This window comes from Manis pentadactyla, chromosome 3 (genome assembly GCF_030020395.1).
Source record: "Manis pentadactyla isolate mManPen7 chromosome 3, mManPen7.hap1, whole genome shotgun sequence".
Taxonomy (NCBI): domain Eukaryota; kingdom Metazoa; phylum Chordata; class Mammalia; order Pholidota; family Manidae; genus Manis; species Manis pentadactyla.
This window is the reverse complement of record NC_080021.1, coordinates 184,557,281-184,585,063: the sequence shown is the minus strand read 5'-3', so window position 1 is coordinate 184,585,063 and position 27,783 is coordinate 184,557,281. Positions and strand designations below refer to the sequence as shown.

At 40.3% G+C, this 27,783-nt stretch overlaps 1 protein-coding gene across 3 annotated transcripts in view; it reads left to right on the top strand.

Moving 5' to 3' along the window:
* Positions 1-27,273: 27,273 nt before the first annotated feature.
* Positions 27,274-27,783, top strand: part of UBAP2 (ubiquitin associated protein 2) — a 168,977-nt gene continuing 168,467 nt past the window's right edge. Inside the window, exon 1 of one of the 3 annotated variants that reach the window (XM_036898035.2) lies at positions 27,274-27,427. The gene's annotated coding sequence lies outside the window, so the exon portion shown is untranslated. Of the gene's footprint in view, positions 27,428-27,470; positions 27,617-27,783 lie in introns of those variants that run through there. The other 2 variants (XM_057498773.1, XM_036898033.2) reach the window with 2 other exon arrangements.

The following is a 27,783-nucleotide window of genomic DNA, read 5'->3' as shown; positions in this document are numbered from 1 at the left end:
TTTACTGGAAGTGGCAGCACTACCCAGGGAATACGTTATCTTTTTCTTTTTTTTTTTAGATTGGAGCCACAGATCCTAGCTGCTCTCTGTAAGAGGAGGACACAGTGACCATAGTGAGGCACTTCCAGAGCCTGTTTGGGACTAGCTGAGAGAAAGGCAGACTGCTGAATCATACCACCCTCTTCACAGCCAACTCTGGAAGACCCATCAGGGCTGGGCCACAGGGCCAGGCAAGGCAGTGTCTGTTTTTCTGTCATGTGGCACCTGTTCCTTTCCAGGGCTGGATACAGCTCTCCTTTTGCACCTGCCTTAGAGACTTGAGTGGTTCAGACATGACTCACACAGCCACCTTCCTAATGATCAAAGGCTGCAGAACAGGAAAGGAGAAATGAATGAGTTGAGGCAATTGAAAGGGCTTCCTAGGGAAGAGTTACATTTGAAAAGGGACTAGAATTAGCCTTTCCAAACATGAGATTTTTTAGAATCCCTAATCCTTGGAACAGTAATTGATGTTTGCAAAATGTTTCCATAGTCAACATTATTTTGGGGAAATGAAGATTAACAAAGACATGCTCCTTTACTTAACAGCCTCAGGGTATTGGTTACCTTGGGACTCGTGTTCATCGAACATGCTCAGAGAAAGATGACGGGATGTGGGGTAGAGTGGGCCTGGCCTGGGCCTCTAGCCTCTATGGAATCTTGGCCCTGCTCCAATTTTCCAGCCAGGCTTTCCAGCAAAGTCTGTATCACAGAAGGGCTTTGTGGATTTTGTGGAGTCCCTCCCTTTCCTGCCAGCAGTCCCTGCTTCCAGGCCATGAAAGAACTATTTTGTTCTCCCTCAGGCCAAATACCTCATTGCCATGGTCTGCTGGCTCCTCCATACTTTGGGTCCTTTTGCAGAAGCCTTTGGAACCTGATTGTGTTCCAGGTTCTCCACTCACCACTTCAAGAGTTGATTAATGCTGATCTGGCCCTCAGTGTTCCCAATGAAGTAGCCAAGGACTCCCAATCTAGGCTTCTCTGATCCAGGAGCTACCCAGACAGTTCCTAGAGGAGGTAGCCAGAAATAGCAAGTCAGGGTGTCAAGATCCTTGGCTCAGCACTGGAGGTCATTCCTGTAAGCGTCAGCCTATGACCCAAGTGTTTTTTTCCTTTTCAGTTGGCTGGTGTTTGGGAGACAATGTGGGAGTGGGATGAGGGCGGGGAGGGAGAGTATAGGAAGAATCAATGCCTCTTGTTCGTAGCCACATCTTATTTCATGATAGTGTGCTGAGATGACCAGAAGCTTTAGGAGGATGGAAAAAGATGGGCCTCTAATTCTGGAACCACTGATGAATTCAAAAGAAAGTCCAGGTTTCTTAGCTTGGTTTTTCTGCCCTCACTTCAGCTCCTCCAAAGAAAAATCCAGAGAAACAAATATGAGAAATTTGTTTCAACACTATGGCTAGGGAGACAGGTGTGAACTGAACTGCTCAACATGGGATTGTAAGCTCTTCTATGATTCAGCTTTTCAAGACAGAGGTGGGAGCTGTCCATTCAAATCCCCTTGGGGTGAGCCTTACATCTGAGCACTCCTCTTGATTACCGTGTAATTGCTGAAGTCAGAATTTTTAAAGGATAATAATACTCATTAACTGAGCTCAGAGTCACATGTTTACTGCATTTCTTGTTAAACAGTATTCAGAGCTGTAATTAACATCCCTAGTGCCACGGACAGGAAGAAAATAAATGATCAACTCCTGTCTTAAAACAAACTTCCCTCACTTGTAGCTACTTTTTTCTTAGCTGGTGGCAGCAACTGGAAATAATAATGAGGCTTCTTCATTCTCCAGGGCAAGGCCATTTGTGGTTTGCAGAGAACACTGATGGGTATCATGGCCTAAGGGGCGACAGTGTGGGTCCTATAATGTACTGCTTACTGCTTACTTGAAACAGCCCTCATGACCACTGCAGCCCTCTGCCCCTCCATGCCCTTCTGCTAAAAACACAAAAAGTACTGCCCCAACCACCATGTTTAAATTTCCAGAATTAGATTTTCTTTTTCCAGGGGAGAGGGATGTTATATTACCTGATCAAAAATACTGTGCTATTCCCTGAAGGGAGATGCATGCCATCCCCAAGTGCTAACCTCTCACTCAGGGTAAGTATGGATCAAAAGGGGAGGATATGGGTTTGGTTCTAGTTCTGCTACTTATGGCCATAATTTTGAAAGTCTCCCCCTCTCTAGACATGTTTTTTAACTTACACAATGAGAATTCAGACTAGATACTAGATGATTTCCTGGATCCTTAACATCCACAACTGCTCTACTGGTGCAGGGAAGTCAAAGACTAGGAAGTGATCCCTGTCCTCAAAGCAGGTAAACATAGCAGAGTTTGTTACATTTTTGTTTCACTACTATAGTTTTCCTAATGGCTTCTAATAAAACATTGGGAATTATGGGTTGAATAGTGTCCCAAAAATTTAAGTCCCCTCCAAAATACCCAGAACCTCAGAATGTGACCTTATTTGGAAGAGGGTCTCTGCTGGTATAATTAAGGATCAAAATTATGTGCTGTAAGTTACAGTATTAACTCCAATGAGAGTGTCCTTATGAGACAGAAAAGGATATACAGGGACATAGAGAACAGATGTGAAGATAGAAGCAGAGATTGGAGTGATGCATCTATAAGCTAAGGACAACACCAAGAGCCACCAAAAGCTGAAAGAAGTAAGAGAAGGTTCTCCCCCAGATCCTTGGAAAGAAGTATGGCCCAACTGATGCCTTCCTTTTGGACTTCCTAACTCCAGAACTGAGAGAGAATGAATTTCTGTTCAAAAACCACCAAACTTGTAATTTGTTTCAGCAGCCCTAGCAAACTAATACAGGAGTATTCTGAGGAATTTTCAGGTACCAGTTTTTATAACATCACACTTGAGATTTTTTTTAATGTGTCTATTTTATACACAGCAATACAACTCCTTTCAAGGTTCCTGGACCTGATTCGTGTGTGTGTGTGCTGCCTGACCCGACCCAATTCCAGTGTGTGTCTGTCTGTGTCTGTGTGTCTTCCTGCAAACAATACCAAGCAATTCTCGAACACCAGTGAGACAGCACCAGATACCCCAGGTTAAGGGCTCCAGCCCACAAGACTGCCCTCCACTCCCTACTCGAGACACTGCTCTCAAGCTCCAGGCAGTTTCCTGTGCTTCTGACCCACCGGCTATAGATGGGAGGTTCCAATAACCTCCCTCTTAAGTTTGATCAGTTTGCTAGAGCGGCTCACAGAACTTGGGAAAACACATATACCAGTTTAATAAAGGATACAGTAAAGGATACAAGTTAAATGTCCAGACGAAGAGCTCCACAGGCAAGGTCCCAAATAAAGGAGCTTCCGTCCTTACGGAGCTTGGGGCCTGCCTCAGTGGCACATGGAGGCATTGTGATTACCCAAGCATGGAAGTTCTCTGCAGCTGAGAAGCAGGATCAAAGAGCTCGATATGCTCTTCTCGGGGGGTTTTGTGAGGGCTTCATTGTATAGTCATGACTGACTAATAAACCATTGGCTGATTCAACCCCCAGCCACTGCCTTTGGGTGGGTCCAAAAGTCTTGTCAACATGACAAGACAACCATTTCGCCTGAAAAATCAGTCTAACAAGCTTTTAGATCTAGGCAGCAGAGTTTCAATGGTACTCTTTTATTCTTTTGTTTCTCTTGAGTTTTCTAGTAGTGTCACTTAAAATGCCCTCCAGTTTTTCTTCAACATATATTGGTTGTGAATAATAAATTAATAATAAAGGAGGAAAATAGAAAATACTGATTGCCCCTTTGCATAAAAAGTTTAAAACAAAAATTCCTCACTTCCCTTTCCTTTGGTATGAACTGTCTCCTTAGGCCTGCCATCTCATCCAGTCCTCTCAACTCACACAGCCACTTTTCCTTGTCAAAATTGCTCCTAATCAAAAAAGTTGCTCACATCCAACTCCTCCTGTCAAAAATCTTTCACGGTGTAGCTCAGGAGAAGAAGAGTCCTGTGATCATACCCTTCCTCAGTTGCCCTGCTTTGCAAGTACAGGCAGAGATACAGGATTGTCCTGAAAGCCCCAGAGCCTTCTGGGAAGATAAATTCCTTTGACCCCGTAAATCTATCATATACCCAGTAGGGGGAGCTAGAATTTAGTTCCCAACCTCTGGAATTACTATGCCAACATAAACTCCATATATGGAGTGTGATCAAAGATATGCACAAAGTATGACTTAAGGGGTGAAGGAGAAGGGACAGGCAGTGTGGTAATGTCAGCCTTGAGGGAGGTTTTGGGTATTTTTTTTTTCTATAATGAACTTTTCAGAGCAATCCTTGAACTAAGCTCCCCTGTCTATGTGTGTGTAGATTTGATCCACAAAAATACATGCACACAACTTGTCAAAAGTGTGTGTGTTGCTTAAAGCGAGATAGACCTGTTGCTCTGCAACAGAATGTTGCCATTGGAACTCCAACAAACAGCATTGTTTGGAGGAGTTAGGTAGGAGGCAGCTTGGAAAAACAGCAGTGGATCTGAGGTTAATATTCCTAGTTGAATCCTGTCTTAATCATTAACCAGCTGTTTGATTGCAGACCCTCTGAATCTCTCTGGGCTGACTCTAAACTTCTGTGATAAGGTATGTGGAGGTGCTTTGAAACAGCACAACTATAAAGCATTCTTAGTACTCCCAACAGACTGGGCCATCTGTTGAGATTTCACAGTCCCAGCGAGATGGCAAATCTCCACCTAAACTGAGTCCAAATAGTCATGACTATGGGACAGCCAGGAGCATGGGGCTAGCTGAAGTTAACTTCGACAAAAAGCTCCAAGCCTTCAAGCATCTGAACAGGAACCAGGAGCCTCTTAATATCCCACCTGGTCGTACGTAGCCTCCCCTTTTAATCACAGAGAGGTGAGAGGTTTAGCTAGGCTGCCCATACAAGAGGAGGAAACTATGTGTGGCCTTTCCCCAGGACACAGGAGACCTACTCTGGAGAGAATCTTGAGAACTGGGGTCCTTGAGATGCTGGGAGGCAGCTTCTCAGGCACTACTATGAACTCTTGTGGGAGCTGAGCTGGGAGAATTGGAGCAGAGCCTCAAAGAAAGGCGTTGATACTCACAGGAATGCCCTTTCAGGCAGAAGTGGCCACAGCTAACCAGTGTTAGCAGGTAACCAACATTAGCTTTATGCCCATGCAAGGCCCCAGCATCTACAGGTCCAGTCTGGGTCATCTGTGTTTAAAGTCAGGTATTGATTTGTGTTTTCCCTGAGATTTTTACCCTCCCCAAGTCTCTTTCTGAACCTTCTGTAGCTGGCTGTGGCTACAGTTGGCAACAGTAGTTTTCTGCAGGGGATGGTTCTCAGCTGGGCATGTCCAAACCTGCAGGAACTGGTTTAACTTGCTTCTGAGAATCTTAATTGCACCCCAGGCTCCTTTGGCTTTGGGAAAGGGAGGTGGACAGGTGAGGGAGGAGGAGACAGGATACAGCCAAAGGGAATTGTGAAGTCTGGAGATCCCTGGAGAGGGAACTTTACTCTGAGGAAAGAGAAGGTCCCCCAGGCTTCCCTGAACTCCCACCAAACTATCTCCTCACAGGTCCTAGAACAGACTCCAGCACCTCTCTTCTTCTCCTCTAGGTAGTACCACTTCGGATCCTCCAGGAGGGTGCGCCGTCGGAGAGTCTTCCCTGCCAACACTATCATGTCTGTCTCCAAGAGCAGCCATCCGTGGCCAGGCCTCACCCTATGTGAACTAGACTCAGGCTCCTTGAGGCCAAGGCCTGAGCTGTTGTCCAAATCTCCACCAGGTGTGTGGAGTCAGTGTTGGACAGAAAAGCAGAGCAGGCCCTGAAAACTTCCATCCACCATCCAGCCTTCTGTTTCCATCAGTATGTGACAGTTCAGTCCCCTAACTTGCCGCTTTCTTAGCTCTTACTGTATCTTAAGTTCCTGGTGGTGGCTCACTATGTTGCACACTTTAAGGCCAAATTATGAGGCACAAACAGCATTGTCTGAAATGTCAGTAAATAAATTGATGATAGGTATGCTTCCTTGTACCCCTCTAGATCTGCTTTCCATCCTACCCAGTGCCTTTGTTTGGTTTCTTACCAACAGGCTTCCAAGTCCTCTGGCTTCTGGTTACGTTGAGCCAAGGAAGACTAGAAGGAAGGAGAGAAGGACGTGAGATTGTTTAGCTCCATCACACACCCCACCTTCCTAAAAGCAGGGTCTGCATAGACCCATCAGGTAGTCTTCCATACACTCTCTGCTCCCCTCCTGTTGTCCCCTCAGGTCCAGTAGTGATCAAGTTTCCCACTATTCCTGGCCCAGGGGAACTATACCATCTCTCTTTGCCTTTCCTTTATTAAACTCTCCTCAATTATCCGTTGTTTCTTGCTGGGACCCTGACAGATAGGATAGGTACCACTGAGGTATATGAAACACCACCTCACCTAGCTGCATCACCTGTCTGTAGGATCCTGACAAGTTACCCAACCTCTCTGAGCTTTGGTTTCCTCATATGCAAAACACTGCTGGGAAAGGAGGGGTGTCCTGAGGTCACTTTCAGCTCTTTGAATCTTTGGTTCTAAGGTGATAAGTAGTGTAACTCCTACAGAATTCAACCAGGAGAATAATGGGCCCGAATGGAACAATATGCAGAATTATTCTGTTTGGCATTTGGGTGTAGGGTTTAGGGGATTACCCCAGAGTTAAGAGTTGGTAGGGAAAAAGCCAAGAAATACCTCCATGTGTGCTACATGGGTATTTATTTCAAACATGGTCCATTCCAATAAATTATCTAGAGTTGTTGTAGGAATCAACTTTTATCTTTGGTTCTGTTTGTTAGAAAATATAGGAAAAATCTCTTTCTCCTGGTGTTCTTAATCTATTTCTATTAGTCTAGTCTCTCTTTGTATTGGTTTCCTTCTTTTTATTTCTTTGTTTTGCTCCATTAAAAAAGGAGAAAAAAAGGCATTTCCTTCAGCATCTACGTGGTAGGGGAGAATCAGAAAGTTCCTAACAAAGGCACCTGGCACTCATTCAAAGAGGCAGCCAGAACTGACCAGTGCCTGGAGCTACCAGATGCTAAAATTTTTTAGCCCCAGAAATGTTTTCCCAGGCTGAGACCAAGGCTGATAATTTATTTTTTTATTTTTATTGAAGTGTAGTTGATATACAATATTATTGGTTTCAAGTGTGCAACATACTGATTTGCACAGGTATATACATTATTAAATGCTCACCTCAACTAGTGTAGTTACTGTCTGTCAACATAGAAAGGTGTTACAGAACTATTGACTATATTCTCTATGCTGTACTGATAATTAATGTTAACTTTACACTTTGGACTGAATCCACCTGGCTGTTGCTTGCACCACTGTTTCTGGGAGAAACAAACAATAAACATACATAATATAATCTGAAGTTTTAAGGACTAGGAAAAAATAAGGCAGGGCCTAGTGGGCTCAGAGTGTGAGGGGAATCTGCTATTCTGGATGGGCAGGGAACATCTCTACAATGAGGTTAACAATTGAGCAGCGACCTGACTAAACTGAGGGAGTGAACCATATGGAGTGTCTCAAGTAGAGGAGCCAGCATTGTGAGGTGGGAAGGTACTTGTGTGTTCAGGGAGCATTAAAAAAGCTGATTTGACTGGACCCTGGTAAGCCAGTGGGGAGCAGTAGATTGAGATCCATAAAGTGGAGAGAGGAGCTTGGAGGCCAATGGCAGAGACTTTGAGGTGTATTCTACTCTGAGAGTCTGTAAGCATTGGATAGTTTTACAGGGTGGGGAGCGAGGATGTGAATGTGAGGAAGCTGGGGACCAGTTGGGAGGTGAGAGATGATACGGCTTAGAACAAGGAGGCAGGAGTGGAGTTGATGAGAAGTTAGATTTTAGATGTATTTTGAAATCTACAACTGGAAATGGTAATGTGTTGGATGTGGGGTGTGAGACAAAGAGATGAGTCAAGGATGACTCCAAAGATGACTCCTGAGCAACGGGAAGAAGTAAATACCTTTTACTTGAAAGAAATCAAAATGTGGTTGGGGGAGGGTAGGTTGGGAGCCATGATGGAAATTTATTGATTAGAGGCTTGAATTAACTTTTTGGAGGTGATGGAGATATTCTATGTTTTTAATTTGTGGTTGCCTTGCTGAATATTTACTATTCTGCATTTTATTTTTCATAAATTATACCTAAACACACACACACACACCACCAGAAATTATCATTTATTGATACAAGAAGACTGAAGAATAAAGAGGTTTACTTTAAAGATTACACATAAGTGGGAATGGGATCCATCTGGAAGCTGTTGCAATCCAAGGCTATTTTGGGGTGGTCCTCCCATCTCATGGGGTCTTTGCATCTCCCTATGCTTTTGCACCTCCATCACTTTCTTATGCCTTGACAATCAACAAAGCAAGCACCAATTTGTACCATTTGCTGATTTCTGTGACATAAATATTCCCTCCATATTGTACTTCAAACTACAGGATATATCAAGCTACAATACAATCAAGATGCAATACAATCTGGAGGTGGTAGAGTGAAGTAGTGGAGAATACAGACAGCAGCACAGATAAATTTAATCTCACTGGGCCTGTTTCCTCATCTGTAAAATGAGGTGATAATACTAATACATCAGGTTCTTATGACAATTAAATGAATTAATATATGAAAAGCACTTACAGCAGTATCCAGCATTACATAATTTAAACTGTTATTAGTTCTGTTATTTATTAATTTATCATGTGACCTTGGGCAAGACTCTTCTCTCTTTGGGTTCAGTTGTCTGTTAAAACAGCTTACAAAACTCAGGGAAACATTTACTTATATTTATCAGATTTATGTAAGGATAGAGGTGAACAGCCAAATGAAGAGGTACCTAGGGCAAGGTCCAAAAGGGTGCTGAATGTTAGGGTGGAACTGGGGTGCCCCACCTTCCTGGCAGACTGGTGCGTTCACCATCCCAGCTCATCAAATCTTTCCTGAGGCTGATGGGTAGGGCTAAAAATTCTAACTCTCTAATCACTGTGTCTTTCTGGTGACCAGCCCTATCCTGCTGCTATGTAGACACCCCTACCTTATCATTTCATTAGCATAACTCAGGTGGGAGAGAAAGGGCTTGTTATTAAACACAAAAGACAGTCCTATCACTTAGGAAATTACAAGGTTTTTAGAAGCTCTGTGTCAGGAACCATGGATATATATATATATTTGTTCTTACACAATAGAGGAAGGCAAAAGTGTAGGAACTTCATTCATCAGTGAAGTGAGCAACTTCCATACTGAATTGAATAATAGCTTTTGAATACTGGAAATATAGTTAATTTTTTCTGGTATTCACAATGTAACACTACAGACATGGCATACTTTTAATTAGCATTATTAACTTTTTCTCCATCATTTTCTTAAGTGTAGACTGAGCAAAACAAGGCCTGATTTGTAGCATTTCCTGATTTATCTGGCATAAATACTCCCACCATACCATACTTCAAGCTATCAGTATATCACTAGACGTGAGTTAGGATGAAATGCATAGTAGTACATCATTATATGGTTTTCCAACATGCAGATACAATAGATAGTGATAAAATTATTAGAAGACAATGAATTTGATTACCTTTATTTTTAATATAACTAATTTACTATTAACTTTATATAATTTATTTTTTGACAACTTGCAAAATTCTTGCAAATTTAGCAGTTGGCTTTCATGAACCCACATCAGCCAGCTCCAGCACATCCTAGTTTTCTTAGCAGATTAAGCTCCATGAAAATAATGCCTGACACATATTATGTACTCAATAAATGCTTTTTGAATAAATGAATGAAGGTAATTTTAGTAGAGTTTAGTTCCTTGCTACCTAATAACTTGACTAAATTAATTAGGGTTGGGGGGGACGATTAAGGGGGTGGGCACTCTGAGCTGTTGTCAGGCTCTTTTGCCTTGTTTAAAGAAATCTGAGAGGGGTTTGGATACAGGGGGTAACTCAGTGGGTAAAAATCTTTCTTCCAGAGTGGGACAAATTACCTTTGAAACTAAAATCAGTCAAAGGGAGAAATAAAGTGGGAGAAACCCATTTATTGCTTACAAGGAGTCATCCACTTCTGCTCTGGGGGTAAAATTATAACATATCCAGAGTATCTCACCTGGCTTTAGTTGATTTGCATATCCTCAGGAGTGGAGAGAAGTTCATCTCCATGTCAATGGTAATTACCTGGGCAACTGAGGGCGTGTCTGAACCTGAGAGTTTAAAGGGAGGGGCTGGCTTGCTTGGGCCCTGGTCTGCAGTTTGTAAGCAATAAACAGGTTTTAAACTTTATTTCTCCCTTTGACTGATTTTGGGTTTTAGAGGTATTTTGCCCTGGGATTTCCTCTCCCCGGACTTACATCTGGTGGCAAGCGGCAGGGTGCCTCTCAACCCCAAATCTGTCAATGGGTACAACCTTTAGGAGGGCTGCTCCTGTGGATGGTTGGGAGGCCCCAGTGGATACAGAGGCAGGGGTGCCGCTTCACCTGTTATCCCCCCAGCTGTGGGGCTTCCAAGTAGGGAACCCCTAGTGGGGAATTGGCCTAGGGTAAAGTACCTCCTAGAGGGGTGGGGCCTTCCCCAGAACTGGGGAACACCTGAAGCTGCAGAATTAGCTGGAAAGAAAAAAGGAATTGACATATCTGTTTCCATGCTAGATTATGAAAGCCATACAGATAGAATCTGATTCATTGTCTCCTATCACCTAATATAGCCTCAAGCATTTAGTTAGTAGACAGCAATAACTGTCTATAGGAGGAATAGCCTTGGGAAAGGACAGCATAACAGCTAATCTCTCTGAGCCTCAGATCCTCCTTTTTAAAATAAAGATAATGTTTGCTTGCCTGCTGGGAAACTGAAGTTGATGAGCTCACAAATCATTTCCCAGATCCATGACATACTTCTCAATTTTCCCTAGAGCAGAGCCCTTTATCAGAAATGTTGAGAAGCACTGTGTGGTTTTATCCTTCAAAAGGCATTTGAGCTTAAAGAACATAACAGGTGTGGCCATTCTGTCCCTGCAAAAGGCCATAGTGAACTATCTTTGGCCTGCTACAGGGTGCAAGCTGCTAGGAGATTAGTGTTTGGGTGGGGGAATGTCAGGGAAGGCCTGGGCTGAACAGGTTGTTAAGCCCCCTCCTTCCCTCCCTAGTGTGCTGTGGGAGGTGCACTTTCTTCCACAGCCACCCTGGGAATTATCCTCATCAGAGTAGATTTCTGGTAATTACCATGTGTACATTTTGCAAAGCTCAATAGGAAAGTTCTGCTTAAGTTTACTCAGTAATTTGAAATTGACATGCAAGTGAGTGTTCAAGGAAAATATTCTTTCTTTAGTGACCAAAGCTGGCCCGCCTTCAAGTTGGCAGAACTGGTGCCATAACTATGAGTAGAGGATCTGAGGGGGTGGCCTCCTCATCTAAAATATCCACCCCTCCACCTGTCATTCCACCATTAGAGCTTAATTCCTCAGTGCTTGTAGGAGGTTTTTCTGCCTCTAGAGGCCCTACCAACATTCCAGTTCCTCTGGAAAGAGCATTTTAGCTGGGATTAGTAATAGGAGGAAATAAATTCCTCAGCCTCGCATTCAAGATAATATACAATCAGATGCTACTGACCTCTGTAACTTTACTTTCCACTACATTGGTCCTAAAGACGTTTTCCTTCAGCCAACTTGTCTTTGAGCCTACCTTGCTTTTATTTCTCTTCTGCCTGTTGGCCACATAATTTGCCTTGCCTGGCATTCCTGCCTGCCTGGTGTAGATTGGCCACCCAGCTTCCCTTAGTCTGTTTCACTTCCCTTTCTCAGTATATGTTTATTTATCACCTATTACAGTGAAGCACTATGTCAGAGATGTTTTTATCTCTCTTCACAGCACCCAGACAGAGCTGTGCCCATAGTGGGCATACAATAAACCAGAGGTCAGACTTACCTCATATTCCTTTTATCTCTAGAATCTGCTAAATTCTATTTGGGATATACAGATAGGTGTATATAGCATCTCTCGTAAGCAAATAGAAGTGCAAAACAGAATTTTACAAGGTAATAGTTGAAAGCATCACTCTTCATTTTTTAAATATTTATTGAATTTGCTCACTATGAGCTAAATTCTGTACCAGTTGCTAGAAATACAGACATAAAAAGACATAGACCCTGTCTCAAAAAGTTTCAAGTCCAATGAGGAGAAACTAACAGCAACACTAATGATGTGGGAGTAAATAAAGCACCACGTTTGGAGTTAGGGACAGCTGAGTTTGAATCCTAACTCTGCAACTTGGTAGCAGTAGGACTTTGCATTAAGTCTTTCTGAGGGTTGATGATGATGATAAAAATAATACTTGAAAATCTCTGTGGGAAAGTAAAAGTAATTTTTGTAAAACATCTTACCCTGGGCCTGGCACGTCACAAGTGCTCAAAAAATACTAGGTTTCCTTCCCTTCTCTTTAAACCACAGCATGTAATGAGTTCCTTCTCTGAGTATCATGAGGGAATTTAGAACAAGAACAAGATGTGATTTTCTGCCAATCTATAGTCTGTTTGATTAACAAGATGCACACATATGAAGAGTTAATAATATTGTGAGACTGGGAGGATTAATGAAGCCTGTGATTCCCTGGAGAGGAGGTGAGATCTGCATTATGGAAAGGTAGTTGCTGGGGGATGTGAGGGTACAGAGTTATGAAGGTCTTGGTATGCAGAAGTGGAGGGGCTCCAATGGGTAGGAAAGAGCAATAAAGTAGGACAAGTAGGATGAACCAGATTATGGGGGGCTTTGAGAAGTAGGCAGAGTTATTTTATTCTTGTTTTCAAAGCACAATGTTGAGTTTTGAACAGAGGACTGGCATGCTTTTTAAGTGTAATTTCTCTATGTATTTAAGATGCCCTCACTCTATAAAATATGGACATGCAAGTTTTTTAAGGAGCTATTGATGTGTTAAGTGAGGTCTTTGACCTTGAGGACCACTTAGGTACAAGGTTGTAGGGGTGAGGATTCTATTCTTTTATTTTTATTTTTTTATTTTGGTATCATTAATCTACAATTACATGAAGAACACTATGTTTACTAGGCTCCCCCCTTCACCAAGTCCCACCCACAAACCCCATTACAGTCACTGTCCATCAGCATAGTAAGATGCTGTAGAATCACTACTTGATCTTCTCTATGTTGCTCAGCCCTCCCCGTGCCCCCCCCACATATTCATGCTAATAGTAATGCCCCCTTTCTTCTTCCCCACCCTTATCCCTCCCTTCCCACCCATCCTCCTCAGTCCCTTTCCCTTTGGTAACTGTTAGTCCATTCTTGGGTTCTGTGAGTCTGCTGCTGTTTTGTTCCTTCACTATTTCTTTTTTCTTATACTCCACATAAGAGTGAAATCATTTGGTACTTGTCTTTCTCTGCCTGGCTTATTTCACTGAGCATAATACCCTCTAGCTCCATCCATGTTGTTGCAAATGGTAGGATGTGTTTTCTTCTTATGGCTGAATAATATTCCATTGTGTATATGTACCACATCTACTTTATCCATTCATCTACTGATGGACACTTAGGTTGCTTCCATTTCTTGGCTATTGTAAATAGTGCTGCGATAAACAGAGGGGTGCATCTGTCCTTTTCAAACTGGGCTGCTGTATTCTTAGGGTAAATTCCTAGAAGTGGAATTCCTGGGTCAAATGGTATTTCTATTTTGAGCTTTTTGAGGAACCTCCATACTGCTTTCCACAGTGGTTGAACTAATGTGCATTCCCACCAGCAGTGTAGGAGGGTTCCCCTTTCTCTGCAACCTTGCCAACATTTGTTGTTGTTTGTCTTTTGGATGGTGGCGATCCTTACTGGTGTGAGGTGATATCTCATTATGGTTTTAATTTGCATTTCTCTGATGACAAGTGAAGTGGAGCATCTTTTCACGTGTCTATTGGCGATCTGAATTTCTTCTTTGGAGATCTGTCTGTTCATCTCCTCTGCCCATTTTTTAATTGGATTCTTTGCTTTTTGTTTGTTGAGGTGCTTGAGCTCTTTATATATTTTGGATGTCAACCCTTTATTGGATCTGTCATTTATGAATATATTCTCCCATACTGTAGGATGCCTTTTTGTTCTATTGATGGTATCCTTTGCTGTACAGAAGCTTTTCAGCTTGATATAGTCCCATTTGTTTATTTTTGCTTTTGTTTCCCTTTCCCGGGGAGATATGTTCATGAAGAAGTTGCTCATGTTTATGTCCAAGAGATTTTTGCCTGTGTTTTTTTCTAAGAGTTTTATGGTTTTATGACTTATATTCAGGTCTTTGATCCATTTTGAATTTACTTTTGTGTATAGGGTTAGATAGTGATCCAGTTTCATTCTCTTACCTGTAGCTGTCCAGTTTTGCCAGCACCAACTATTGAAGAGGGTGTCATTTCCCCAATGTATGTCCATGGCTCCTTTATCGTATATTAATTGACCATATATGTTTGGGTTAATGTCTGGAGTCTCTCATATTCTGTTCCACTGGTCTGTGACTCTGTTCTTGTCCCAGTACCAAATTGTTTTGATTACTGTGGCTTTGTAGTAGAGCTTGAAGTTGGGGAGTGAGATTCCCCCCACTCTTTCTTCCTCCTCAGGATTGCTTTGGCTATTCGGGGTCTTAGGTGGTTCCATATGAATTTTTGAACTATTGTTCCAGTTCATTGAAGAATGCTGTTGGTAATTTGATAGGGATTGCATTGAATCTGTAGATTGCTTTGGGCAGGATGGCCATTTTGACGATATTAATTCTTCCTAGCCAAGAGCATGGGATGAGTTTCCATTTGTTAGTGTCCTCTTTAATTTTTCTTAAGAGTGTCCTGTAGTTTTCAGGGTATAGGTATATTCCTTGGTTAGGTTTATTCCTAAGTATTTTATTCTTTTTGATGCAATTGTGAATTGAATTGTTTTCCTGATTTCTCTTTCTGTTAGTTCATTGTTAGTGTATAGGAAAGCCACAGATTTCTGTGTGTTAATTTTGTATCCTGCAACTTTGCTGAATTCTGATATTAGTTCTAGTAGTTTTGGAGTGGAATCTTCAGGGTTTTTTATGTACAATAACATGTCATGTGCAAATAGTGACAGTTTAACTTCTTCTTTACCAATCTGGATTCCTTGTATTTCTTTGTTTTGTCTAATTGCTGTGGCTAGGACCTCCAGTACTATGTTGAGTAACAGTGGGGAGAGTGGGCATCCCTGTCTTGTTCCCGATCTCAGAGGATTCTATTCTTCATCAGACATGGACGTCCCTAGGTCTACTTCCCTAACTATGGAATTACCAGAATTAAAAATAATCTCTTCCAAGGGGAAGGAAGGCTATTTTTTGCCAGTCCCTCTTCTTCCTTTTCAGTAGAACTCTAATAATGCAACTGTATGAGTTTGCTAGCACTACTCTAAGACAGTACCACAGAAGGGATGGCGTGAACAACAGAAATCTATTTTCTCACAGTTTTGGAGGTTACAAGTCCGAAATCAAGATGTTGGCAGGGTCGTTATTTTCTGAGGCTTCTTTGGCTTGTAGATGGCTGCCTTCTCTCTTGATCTTTTCTCTTTGTCTCCCTCTGTGTCCAGACATCAGTCAATTTGAATTACTGCTCACCCCCATGGCCTCATTTAACCTTAGTTACCTCTTTAAAGACAGTTTCTCCAAATTACAGTCACATTCTGTAGCACTAGGGTTTAGGACTTCAGCATATGTATTTGACAGGGACATAAGTCATCACAAAACACCTCCTAGAAATTCAGTCCTTGCTGATAAGTTATTATATTCATATTCATACAGTTTGGATTCTTCTCAGGGAATATAGCTTTCAATATCCCAGCTCTAAATAGTTTGTTTAATCATTTTTTAAATTATGAAGACCTGAGTATTAAAGTAATTTGAAAATACAGAAGTGAAAATGGGCAAATGTTGCCTATAATCCCATTACTTAAATATGGCCCATATTAATATTCTTCTTATGTATTTTTAGTCTCTTTCCTACACATAATATACTTACATAGTTATATTCAGTCAGTGATTTGGTTTTGTTTTTTTATACACAACAGTACCAGGCAAGCATTTTCCCATGTCCTGGGAATATAAATATTATTTATAAAGTCTGCCTAATATGGGATCTAGGAAGAATGTCATAATTTACTTAACCATTCCTCTGTAGTCAGACAATGTAAGGTGCTCCCAGTATTTTGCTGTCATACAGCTGTGAGAAATGCCTTTATGTGCATAAAAATTTTTCCAAATTTGAAATTATTTCCTTAGTGTAGAGTACCAGAATTGCTTTCGATCAAGGGGTTTTAATATATTACGAGTTTTGCTTTCCAATGGTTTATGCCAATTTATAGTCCTATTAGCCAAATAAGAGAGTAACTCTTTTATTAAACACTGATTACCACTGGGTAACATCATTATTTTTATTCTTGATTAATTTGGTAGGCAAAATGCATTTTATTGCTATAACTTTCATTGAACAAGTTGTGAGAGAGGCAAAATATTTTCCCATGTTTGTTGATTGGCTATGTTCCTTTTTTAGGAATTATTGGTATGCTTTGTCCATTAAGCTACAAAAATTTCGGTGTTCTTGTAAATTTGTATGTTTTTATTAATGGTGAAAATATTAATCATTGAAAAATTAATTGGTTTTTTTTCCACACGACCTACTGTTTACCTTTTAATTTTTTTTTAATGCTAGAAAAATTTTCTATTTAACAGTAGTTTTATCTGTTGATTATTTCCTTCCTGCTTCTCCGTGGCTTAGACAACCATTTCTGTTTTCTTCAAACTTTTCAATTAAAAAATTTTTTTGACACCTTCATATAGAGTAGTAACCTGTTTTAGTGGAAAGAGCATGGGCTTTGTAGTCAAACTTTAGAATCCTGTTTCTGCTATTTAATGTGTCCTCTCCTGTTTGTTATTCTGTAAAATCAAAATACTTTTCTGCAACCCTGTAATGGGGATTAAAAAAAGATGGACATATATATCGTACTGTACCTATCAGACAATAAATGTTAGTTTTACCCCCTTATCTTTAAATCATTTTGGTACAATGAGTACAGTGTGGCTCTAAATCTTTCCTCCAGTTTGTTAATAAATTGTCTCCCTACTTACTTTTATCTGCAGGAAAAGAATCTGTGTTCTTATGAGTTGACAGCAAGCACATTCTTGTCATGGTAGCAGATGTTTGTAAAGTCTAACTTAGACTGTTTAATTTTTTTCTGTCCCTCTGGGTCTTTTTCTGAAGGTTCTTCCTGGCACCTTCATGCTAAGAAATATGTATTTTGAAACGGGGATATCGCAGCTCTAATATTTTAGGTATAAGAAATTGGAGACTATGGTAATAGACTTATGATAAATTATTTTATTACCCCAAAACAGTGTCTTCCCACTTTGGCCTGGATTCTTCATTCTGATTGATACAGATGATATATGATATCCTATATTAAGGTCCATGTATTTTCACGGGCAAGTCTCTTTTGAACAAAATAGAAAGAGAACCTGAAAGAGAACTAACATTATTGTTGGATATTAGTGATGCCAGGGTTCTTGTTTGAGGAGTCAAAGAGTGAACTTAGCAAACACCCAAGGTAGGAAAGCCAGGGAGAGGCTTTTATTGAGAAATACATCAAGAGGACAGAGCTCTGGCTGGTGCCAGGAGGGGACAAGAGAGTCCCTAGTGATGTGTTGTCTAGGGGTTTTATAGGCAGTTGAGAATTTTTGGGAAAGTGAAAAAGAAGGCTTAGGGGTGTGGACTTGTTAAGTGGTCCCTGAATATTTAGAATTAACACAAACAACTTCCTGCTCTGATTTCTCCCTGAGAAACCAGCATTTTGGTCTGGGAGCATATCAAACAAGGCCACCTGCCCAGCCCCCAAGGTGGGCTGAGGTATTGTTTGCTAATGAGTAAGTTAAGAATCTTAGTTCTGAAGTTCCTGGGTGTTAAAATGCAATCTTATCTTTAAGGTGGAATCCTTCTTGCCTTTTAGTATGTTGTTTATGCCTGGGTTTACTTGCCATTATTCATTGTGCAGATTGCAAGTCACTACATCAGGTCTGAAGGAGGAAAGACAACACACAGGCCTGGGCCTTTTAGCATGCTTAAGTGAATCTTATGATTACAAATGATTAGCATAATAAAAACTTGTGATCTGATCTCCCTGAAGAATGACTCTAGAGCTTAATGTTTAACACAGAGTTTTGATAGGGGGGCTTCCTTGCATGTAGTTACATTGCTCTGACTGTAAATACCCTGCCTTGCTTTCTCCGGAGGCCCTCACCCTACTCTGACTACACCCCATGGTCCCTGTCACATTAGTACTAGCTAGTATTTATAGAGCACTTACTATGTGCCAGACAATGTTCTAAATATTTTGCTTGAATTAACTCAGTATTCTTCAACCTGCAGATCTAGATGCATTTCTGGGCTGGGAAATCAGGTTAGTAGTTTGTGAGCAGCTGTTTTTTAAAACTTATTTTTGAAAAAATTGAAATAATAATTATTTGAAATAATTTAAAAGAAAGTTTCTATATACTCTTCATTTAGTTTCTCTGCATGTTAACATCTTACACAATCATGGTAAGAAATGAATACTAGTACAAAACTATTAACCAAACTGCTGACTTTATTTGTATTTCCCCACTTTTCCCATTTATGCCACTTTTCTATCCTAGGATTCAAACCAAGACACTGGAGTGAATTTAGTTGAAATGTCTCCATACTCTCTTCTGATCTGTATCAGTTTCTCAGTACTTTTCTTGTTCCTTATGACTGATACATTTGAAGAGTACTGGGCAAGTGTTTTGTACAATGGGCCTCAGTTTGGGTTTGTCTGCTGTTTTCTTATGATTATGCTCAGAGGATGGATTTTTGGGAAGAATGACACAGAGGTGATATGCCCTTCACATTGCCTCACTACCAGGTTGTACATGATATCACATAACTTCTTACTCTGCTGTTGACTTTGATCAGTTGGTTAAGGTGATGTCTGTTAAATCTCTACATTGTAAAGTTACTTTTCCTGTTCCATTCTCTATTTGTTAGACATGAGTTATGAAGTTGAGCCCACATTCAAGGGGGAGGGAATCCTGAAGGGAGGAGTATCAAACAATTTGTTAAAACACCACAGTAATTTCTTAGAACACCTTTGGATTTACCATGAAAATTAATAAAAGCAAAAGAAAACAACAGAAAACCCACCATAGTAATTCATAAACATTTTGAGGGATATACTCTGAGACTATGCAAATAGAATTTCTCCTTAAATTTTGCTCATTTATTTTATTATTCATTGGTACAACAATTTCTGTGGCATATCTAAAGGTGATTTTTAAATTTCATTATTTTCATGTTTATTAACTGGAATTCTTATATAAGAAAGAGTTGTCTTTTCTATTTATTCATTCATCTGTCTACGTCAGCATTGGCTAATGGATATTTATTTTATTCTTTGAGTTAGAGCCAAATATTATCATTATTTTCTTGCTCAAATTGTTCCATTTTTGGCTAGGAGAAACTATTTTTTTAGAAAGCAGAAATAGAATAGAAAACTATCAGAAGTGAATGTGCCATGATTATGTAAAATATTTACATTAAGGGATGTTAGATGAAAGATATACTGTAACTCTCAGAGTACATAAATATATGGATATTATTTTGTAAAACATATTTTAGTCATATATATGTGTATGTATGTATTTCCTCTTGTGGGTTGCAGTCCAAAAGGATAAAAAGAAAAAAAAAAAAAACCCAAACCCAATACTATAATTGAACACTTTCAATCCTCTAGACAAATCTCTAAGGTAGTTATTATTATCCCCATTTTGCAGATGAGAAAACTAAGGCAGGAAAGCTTAAGTACCTTGCTGAAGGTCATGTCGGTTCTTCTAGTATAGGGGTTGGCAAACTTTTGTGTAAGGCCAGACAGTAAACATTTTATGCTTTCTCGGCCATGTGGCTTCTATTACAAATATTCCCCCTTGCTATTGTAGCATGAAAGCAGCTATAGATAATACATAATGAATAAGCATGGCTAAGTTACAATAGAACTTAATAGACAATGAAATTGAATTTATTATGGTTTGTATGCCATGAAAGAGTATTCTTTTGATTATTTTAGCCATTTAAAGATGGCTAACCATTCTTTTATTTTTGTTGTAGTTTTTTTAAATTAAGGTATTGATATATGCTTTTATGAAGGTTTCACATGATGAACATTGTAGTTACTATATTCACCCATATTATCAAGTCCCCCTGACCCCACTGCAGTCACTGTCCATCAGCATACTAAGATGCCACAGAGTCACTACTTGTCTTCTCTGTGCTCTACTGTCTTCCCCATGACCCCCCCCACACACGTGTGCCACTCAATGCCCTTCAATCCTCTTCTCCCTTCCTCCCCACCTATCCTTCCCTACCCCTCCCCTTTGGTAACCACTAGCCCCTTCTTGGAGTCTGTGATCTGCTGCTGTTCTGTTCCTTTGGTTTTGCTTTGTTGTTATACTTTACAAATTAGTGAAATCATTTGGTACTTTTCTTTCTCCACCTGGCTTATTTCACTGAGAATACGCTCTAGCTCCATCCATGTTGTTGCAAATGGTAGGATTTGTTTTCTTCTTATGATTGAATAATATTCCATTGTGTATATGTACCACATATTTATCCATTCATCTACTGATGGATACTTAGGTTGCTTCTGTATCTTGGCTATTGTAAATAGTGTTGCAATAAACATAGAGGTGCATGCATCTTTTTGCATCTGGGATCTTGTTTTCTTTGGGTAAACTCCTAGGAGTGGGATTCCTGGGTCAAATGGTATTTCTAATTTAGTTTTTTGAGGAACCTCCATACTGCTTTCCACAATGGTTGAACTAGTTTACAGTCCCACCAGCAGTGTAAGAGAGTTCCCCTTTCTCTGCATCCTCACCAGCTGGTGTGAGGTGATATCTCATTGTTGCCTTAATTTACATTTCCCTGATAATTAGTGATGTGGAGCATCCTTTCATGTGCCTGTTGGCCATCTGAATCTCTCTGGAGAGGGGTCTGTTCATTTCTACTGCCCATTTTTTAAAAATTTTTTATTAAGGTATGATTGATACACACTCTTATGAAGGTTTCACATGAAAAAACAATGTGGTTACTACATTCACCCATATTATCAAGTCCCCACCCATATCCCAATGCAGTCACTGTCCATCAGTGCATACGTTCAGGTCTTCTTACATACCTGTGGAGGTGTCTTGCTTTTTTTTTTTTTGTAGATAATTATTTTTTATTGAAGGGTAGTTGACACACAGTATTACATTAGTTTCAGGTGTACAACACAGTGATTCAACATTTATATACATGATAATTCTAGGTACCAGCTATGACCATACCAAGTTGTTACAATATTTTGACTATATTCTTTATGCTATACATTACATCCCGGTTACTTATTTATTTTACCATTGGAAGTGTGTACTTTTTTTTTTTTTTTGTGAGGGCATCTCTCATATTTACTGATCAAATGGTTGTTAACAACAATAAAATTCTGTATAGGGGAGTCAATGCTCAATGCACAATCATTAATCCACCCCAAGCCTAATTTTCATCAGTCTCCAATCTTCTGAGGCATAACAAACAAGTTCTTACATGGAGAACAAATTCTTACATAGTGAATAAGTTACATAGTGAACAGTACAAGGGCAGTCATCACAGAAACTTTCAGTTTTGCTCATGCATTATGAACTATAAACAAGTCAGTTCAAATATGAATACTCATTTGATTTTTATACTTGATTTATATGTGGATACCACATTTCTCTCTTTATTATTATTATTTTTAATAAAATGCTGAAGTGGTAGGTAGATGCAAGATAAAGGTAGAAAACATAGTTTAGTGTTGTAAGAGAGCAAATGTAGATGATCAGGTGTGTGCCTGTAGACTATGTGTTAATCCAAGCTAGACAAGGGCAATAAAACATCCACGGATGCAGAAGATTTCTCTCAGAACAGGGGGGGTGAGGTTCTAAGCCTCACCTCTGTTGGTCCCCAATTTCTCACCTGATGACCCCCCTGCGACTGTGCCTGTCTTAGGTTGTTCCTCCCTTGAGGAATCTTACCCGTCTCTGGCTAACCAGTCATCTTCCGGGGCCATACAGGGAAATGTAAAGTTGGTAAGTGAGAGAGAAGCCTTATTGTTTGAAATGGTTAGCTTTTTATTTCTTTGCATATTTATGCCCTGTAGCTTCTATGCCCAGCATTTGTCTTGAGGTATCTTTACCACTTGGAAGAATTATGATACTTGGTAAATTTGATATGAGGCACGAATTCTATTTAAGGGTTGTAATTAGGAAGGAAGAAGAAAAGCTATAGAAGTAGCAGGCGGCAGAAAACATGGGAAGATTGATTATTTCTTTGACATATCTTCTTGTAGAGTAACTTCAGCATGTATAGGTTTTAAGCTACTACTTAAATTGCGCACACACATTAACATAATAGGAGTATAGTTACATAACCAAAGCATACCTGTAATTACCAGCCATCTCCAGTGAAACCAAGAAAACCAGTTAGGCACCTTAGGCATTTGTGAAAACTTATCTGTGATATGGTGGATATTGTCCAACTGAACTTGAACAGTCTGAGAGAAATCAGACAAATTAAAACAACCCATTCCTGGGGAATATTCACATCCCTTATGTTCTTTTAACAGTAAATAGTCTGTAGTTGTAAGATTTTGGAGCGCTACAATTTGCACTTCTCCTAATTCTTGATTGAGTTCCAACAGTATAGATCCAGTCAAATTTGTTGTTTTACTGTATGCACAGGCCAGCTTAGATATCTCCTTCCTCATTCCCATGGCAAGTTCAGGAACTGGTGGGATGAGTGCATCTACAGCTGTAGCAGTGCGTGGATCTTTGTTGGGGTTTTTGATGATCATCTTCTGGCATGAGTCTTCCAGAGAGTGCTGATGTTGGAAGTTCTTTTTCATATCGTATCTTAGTTTATTTTCGGGGAAGCCCAGTTCGGCTTTGATCCTCTGTATAAACACAAACAGACCCTTTGCCGACACTTTTATTCTTCTGCCCATTTTTTAATTGGGTTATTTGCTTTTTGGGTGTTGAGGCATGTGAATTTTTATATATTTTGGCTAAACATTCTTTTTTTTTTCTGATATTGTTAATGTACAATTATTTGAACAACATTATGGTTACTAGACTCCCCCTATTATCAAGTCCCCCCCACATACCCCATTACAGTCACTGTACATCAGCGTAGAAAGGTGCTATAGAATCATTACTTGTCTTCTCTGTATATACTGCCTTCCCCATCTCCCCACCCCCTACATTATGTGTGCTAATTGTAATGCTGCATTTTATCCCTTATCCCTCTCTTCCCACCCATCCTCCCCAGTCCCTTTCCCTTTGGTAACTGTTAGTCCATTCTTGGGTTCTGTGAGTCTGCTGCTGTTTTGTTCCTTCAGTTTTTTCTTTGTTGTTATACTCCACAGATGAGTGAAATCATTTGATACTTGTCTTTCTCTGCCTGGCTTATTTAACTGAGCATAATACCCTCTAGCTCCATCCATGTTGTTGCAAATGGTAGGATGTGTTTTCTTCTTATGGCTGAATAATATTCCATTGTGTATATGTACCACATCTACTTTATCCATTCATCTACTGATGGACACTTAGGTTGCTTCTATTTCTTGGCTATTGTAAATAGTGCTGCGATAAACATAGGAGTGCATATGTCTTTTTGAAACTGGGCTGCTGCATTCTTAGGGTAAATTCCTAAGAGTGGAATTCCTGGGTCAAATGGTATTTCTATTTTGAGTTTTTTGAGGAACCTCCATACTGCTTTCCACAATGGTTGAACTAATGTGCATTTCCACCAGCAGTGTAGGAGGGTTCCCTTTTCTCCACATCCTCACCAACATTTGTCGTTGCTTGTCTTTTTGATGTTGGCCATCCTAACTGGTGTGAGGTGATATCTCATTGTGGTTTTAATTTGCATTTCCCTGATGATTAGTGATGTGGGGCATCTTTTCATGTGTCTGTTGGCCATCTGAATTTCTTCTTTGGAGAAGCATCTGTTCAGATCCTGCGCCCATTTTTCTATTGGATTATTTGCTTTTTGTTTGTTGAGGTGTGTGAGCTCTTTATATATTTTGGATGTCAACCCTTTATCCGATCTGTCATTTATGTATATCTCCCATACTTTAGGATGTCTTTTTGTTCTACTAATGGTATCCTTTGCTGTACAGAAGCTTTTTAGTTTGATATAATCCCACTTGTTCCTTTTTGCTTTTGTTTCCCTTGCTCAGGGAAATATGTTCATGAAGAAGTTGCTCATGTTTATGTCCAAGAGGTTTTTGCCTATATTTTTTTCTAAGAGTTTTATGGTTTCATGACTTACATTAAGGTCTTTGATTCATTTTGAACTTACTTTTGTGTACGGGGTTAGATAATAATCCAGTTTCATTCTCTTACATGTATCTGTCCAGGGCTAACCATTCTTAAATAGTGGGTTCTTGGAAAACCGGAAGTGGGCTGGATTTGGTCCATGAGATGTAGTTTGCTGACTCTTGTTCTGAATCCAGGCCTTCCTGGATTCCTCTAGAACTGAAGCCTTAACCACTGACTAAGGCTATATAAGTACTGGTGTAACCAAATAAAGTTTTTTCTGGTAATATAGTTCCTTATAATTTTTATATTCCAATTATTTTCTAAAGACTTTCATATGCAATATCTTGCATGAACCTGAGAATGCCCAATAAGGTAAGCATAATTTAGTTCCTGTCTATTTATGAAGAAACAGGCTTAGGAAGGGCAAGTTGTTAATTAGGAGTATTATGAGGGAACTGGCCTTTTAGAGAAATGAGACACAACAGTGTTACTAGGGAGTCTTTTTGGTTATTCCATACAGGTCTCACAACAGTGGCTGAATTATTAACTGTTCGCTTACTGCTTTCACAGGCCAGCATTCCCGCAGTTCAGCTGGCTTTGGGCATAAATATACCTCAGAAATGATGGTATACTGCCAAGTGTCATTGTCAGTGTATTAATTTTCAGCCAAGCAAAAGAACATATGGTCCTCTGGTCAATAATGCATTCACCCCCCTGGAGGAAAATATGAAAAACCGAATTCTAATCAGAAGGTTGTTGGTGACATGGAACATACATTGGGTGATCTTGGGTAATTTTTATGGCTAATAGGTATGGAGCACCAATCTCTATCCATTAAAGGCACAGATCTGCCAAGGGGACCAAAATGTTCCACATTCTGGTCACACCACCCTTTTCTCTGCATTGTGTACATTTTTGCTTCTTATACCTCACTTTTTTAACTAGACCATTCCCTCTCAGTTATTGCATTCTTTGGGCAGGGTATAATGCATTTGATTATGATCATTTATTTTACTTTGAGGGAGTAGATAAGATTTGAACTGATTCTAGAATTTGTTTTATCTAGATTGTGAAATCCTGCTTTGGAGTTTATATGCCTTGATTCTATCTTCCTAAATCAGCCACCTATTACTGATTCTGTCTGAAATGAGTCTCATCTAAGAAAAACTAATTTTACCCACCTTCCTTATTGCCAGCCATGTGCGTAGAATTAAAAATCCAAGCTTCTGAGAATTTCTCCAGTGTATTTTCCATTGCATTATGCTCTCACTTTAGTCTAGCCAAGTGCACTTAAGCAAACATAAACAGGTGAATTGGATGGTGATGTTCTTTGCAGTCACAGGATGTGAAATTAGCTTAAGAGTGATATCTCAGCCTGGCTGGAAAGGGGTGATTGTGGTATCCTATAGGGGAGACTACTGTGAGAGGAGAGTTCTATTGCATCCAGGTGGTAATAACTATAATTAGTAAGATTTTAGGACGTTGATGCCCTTATTTTCCTGATTCTAGCTCCTAGGTAGGATTTCTCCTTTGATAAATGATAATTTAATGAAAGCACCTAGCACAGTATGCCTGGTACAGAAAAGGTGGATATATTTTAATACAGTAACAGAACAGGAAATAGAGGCCTGGAGAGGTGACATAGCTTGTACAGTGTCACAGAGGTAACACATGGTCTCTGGTGTCTCCTTTCTTAATGTTAATCTTTAATTAAAACATCATTATCTGCTCTATATAAAAAAATTAAAATACAGATATTGTCGCTTTTGACTAGTACCCTCAATCACAGACCTTTCCCACCCTCAGCCAAAGCTGCTATCAGGTTTGTATGTATCCTTTCAGAACTGTTGTCTTGTGCTCTTTCCATTAAATCTTCGCCTCTCAACGGTTGATTGATCAGACCAGACACAATCCTAGCTCAGTGTCAAAAGGGGAGAGATAGTATCTACACATGAATGGTCATGACAATAAATTTTGTTAAAGGCATAGCCTGAGCATTCTCTGATCAATTCAGATGATAACAGGCTTCCCTTGAATTGGTCAAAACTCTTAAGGTTTCAATTGTTTTTCATCAAGTAGTTTAACCTACAGTCTACTAGTAACTAGCAAGTCAGTAATTAACATAGTGTCCTGCACAAAAATCAGGATATGCTAATTATCAAAAGATACGTATATGGTGTGAATATAATTACTAATATTTATTGAGGGTTTACTTGCCAAGCAGGCTACTTTATTTACATGATCTCATTTAATTTTCACAACTTGGTGAAGTGGTGTTAACACAAAGGAGGGCTCAAATTAAGACAAAGCCTGCTGGACTCCAAAGTCTGTTTATCAAATCAGCCTGGGATACTGCCTTTGATGATCAAATAGGCCAGAAAATGAGAAAATGCTTTTAACGCTAAAACACTAATGTTACAATTAAAAAACATTATTTCCTCTTTTATCCTGAATTACTGCAGTTAAAACAGGTTAGATCTTTCTTGAGAAAAGGGTTATTACTTGTTTGGAGATAGAAAATCCGGTTTGGGTATTTTAGCCAGGAAACAACTGAACCGCTCTAACCCTTTATCATTAAAATAGGATAATCCTGTTTCGAAAGGTTGACTAAGATTGAATAAAAATGGTTGTGTAAATAGCTGACATCGAGTAGGCATTCAATAAATGTTAATTCACGCAAAACGGGCTTGGGAACGCAGAATTCGATCCCACATTTAAGAAAACGTAAATCCCTGGGCTTTTTGAAGCGTGGTGCTGTTATCAAGGCCAGCCGTTGGCGTTTTCCCGCGTGCGGGGCGCGAGCCCGGGAACGTGGTAGCGGAACCCCACCCACGGCCGGACTACATCTCCCAGCAGGAATCACGCTCAGTCACCTGGCCGGTGGCATCTACTGGTGTGTCTCAGAAGCTAGCCGTATCCGCTTTCCATCTCGGCCTTACCCTCGTCACTAAGTCACAAACGCGACATCTATGAAACCGCCAGGGAAAGGCTGCGGTGCGGTGGTGAGTGACTTTGCTGTGCAGCAGGCCGGGAGTCGCAGTCAGCTCGGGCGAGGTTTGGGAGGCTAGGCTTTGCCTGGAGTGGGCGGGCCACATCACGTGACAAGAAGGCCGCAGGGGAGCGACTTTGTTGGGCCTTGTGAGGTCATCACAGCGTGACAAGGAGCTGCAGTTGTGAGCGTCCTGGATGCGGTGGGTAGCATTCCTAATAAGTCCGAGTACCAGAAATACCAAAAATCTCTCCCGTATTTGCCCATTCCCAGTGCTCCTCCCCTCGCCTGGGCTCTGTGGGCCTCGCACGTAGGCGTGGGAGTTGGCTAGAGGAAGGGACGCGCTCTGTGGGCGGGCAGATGAGCTGC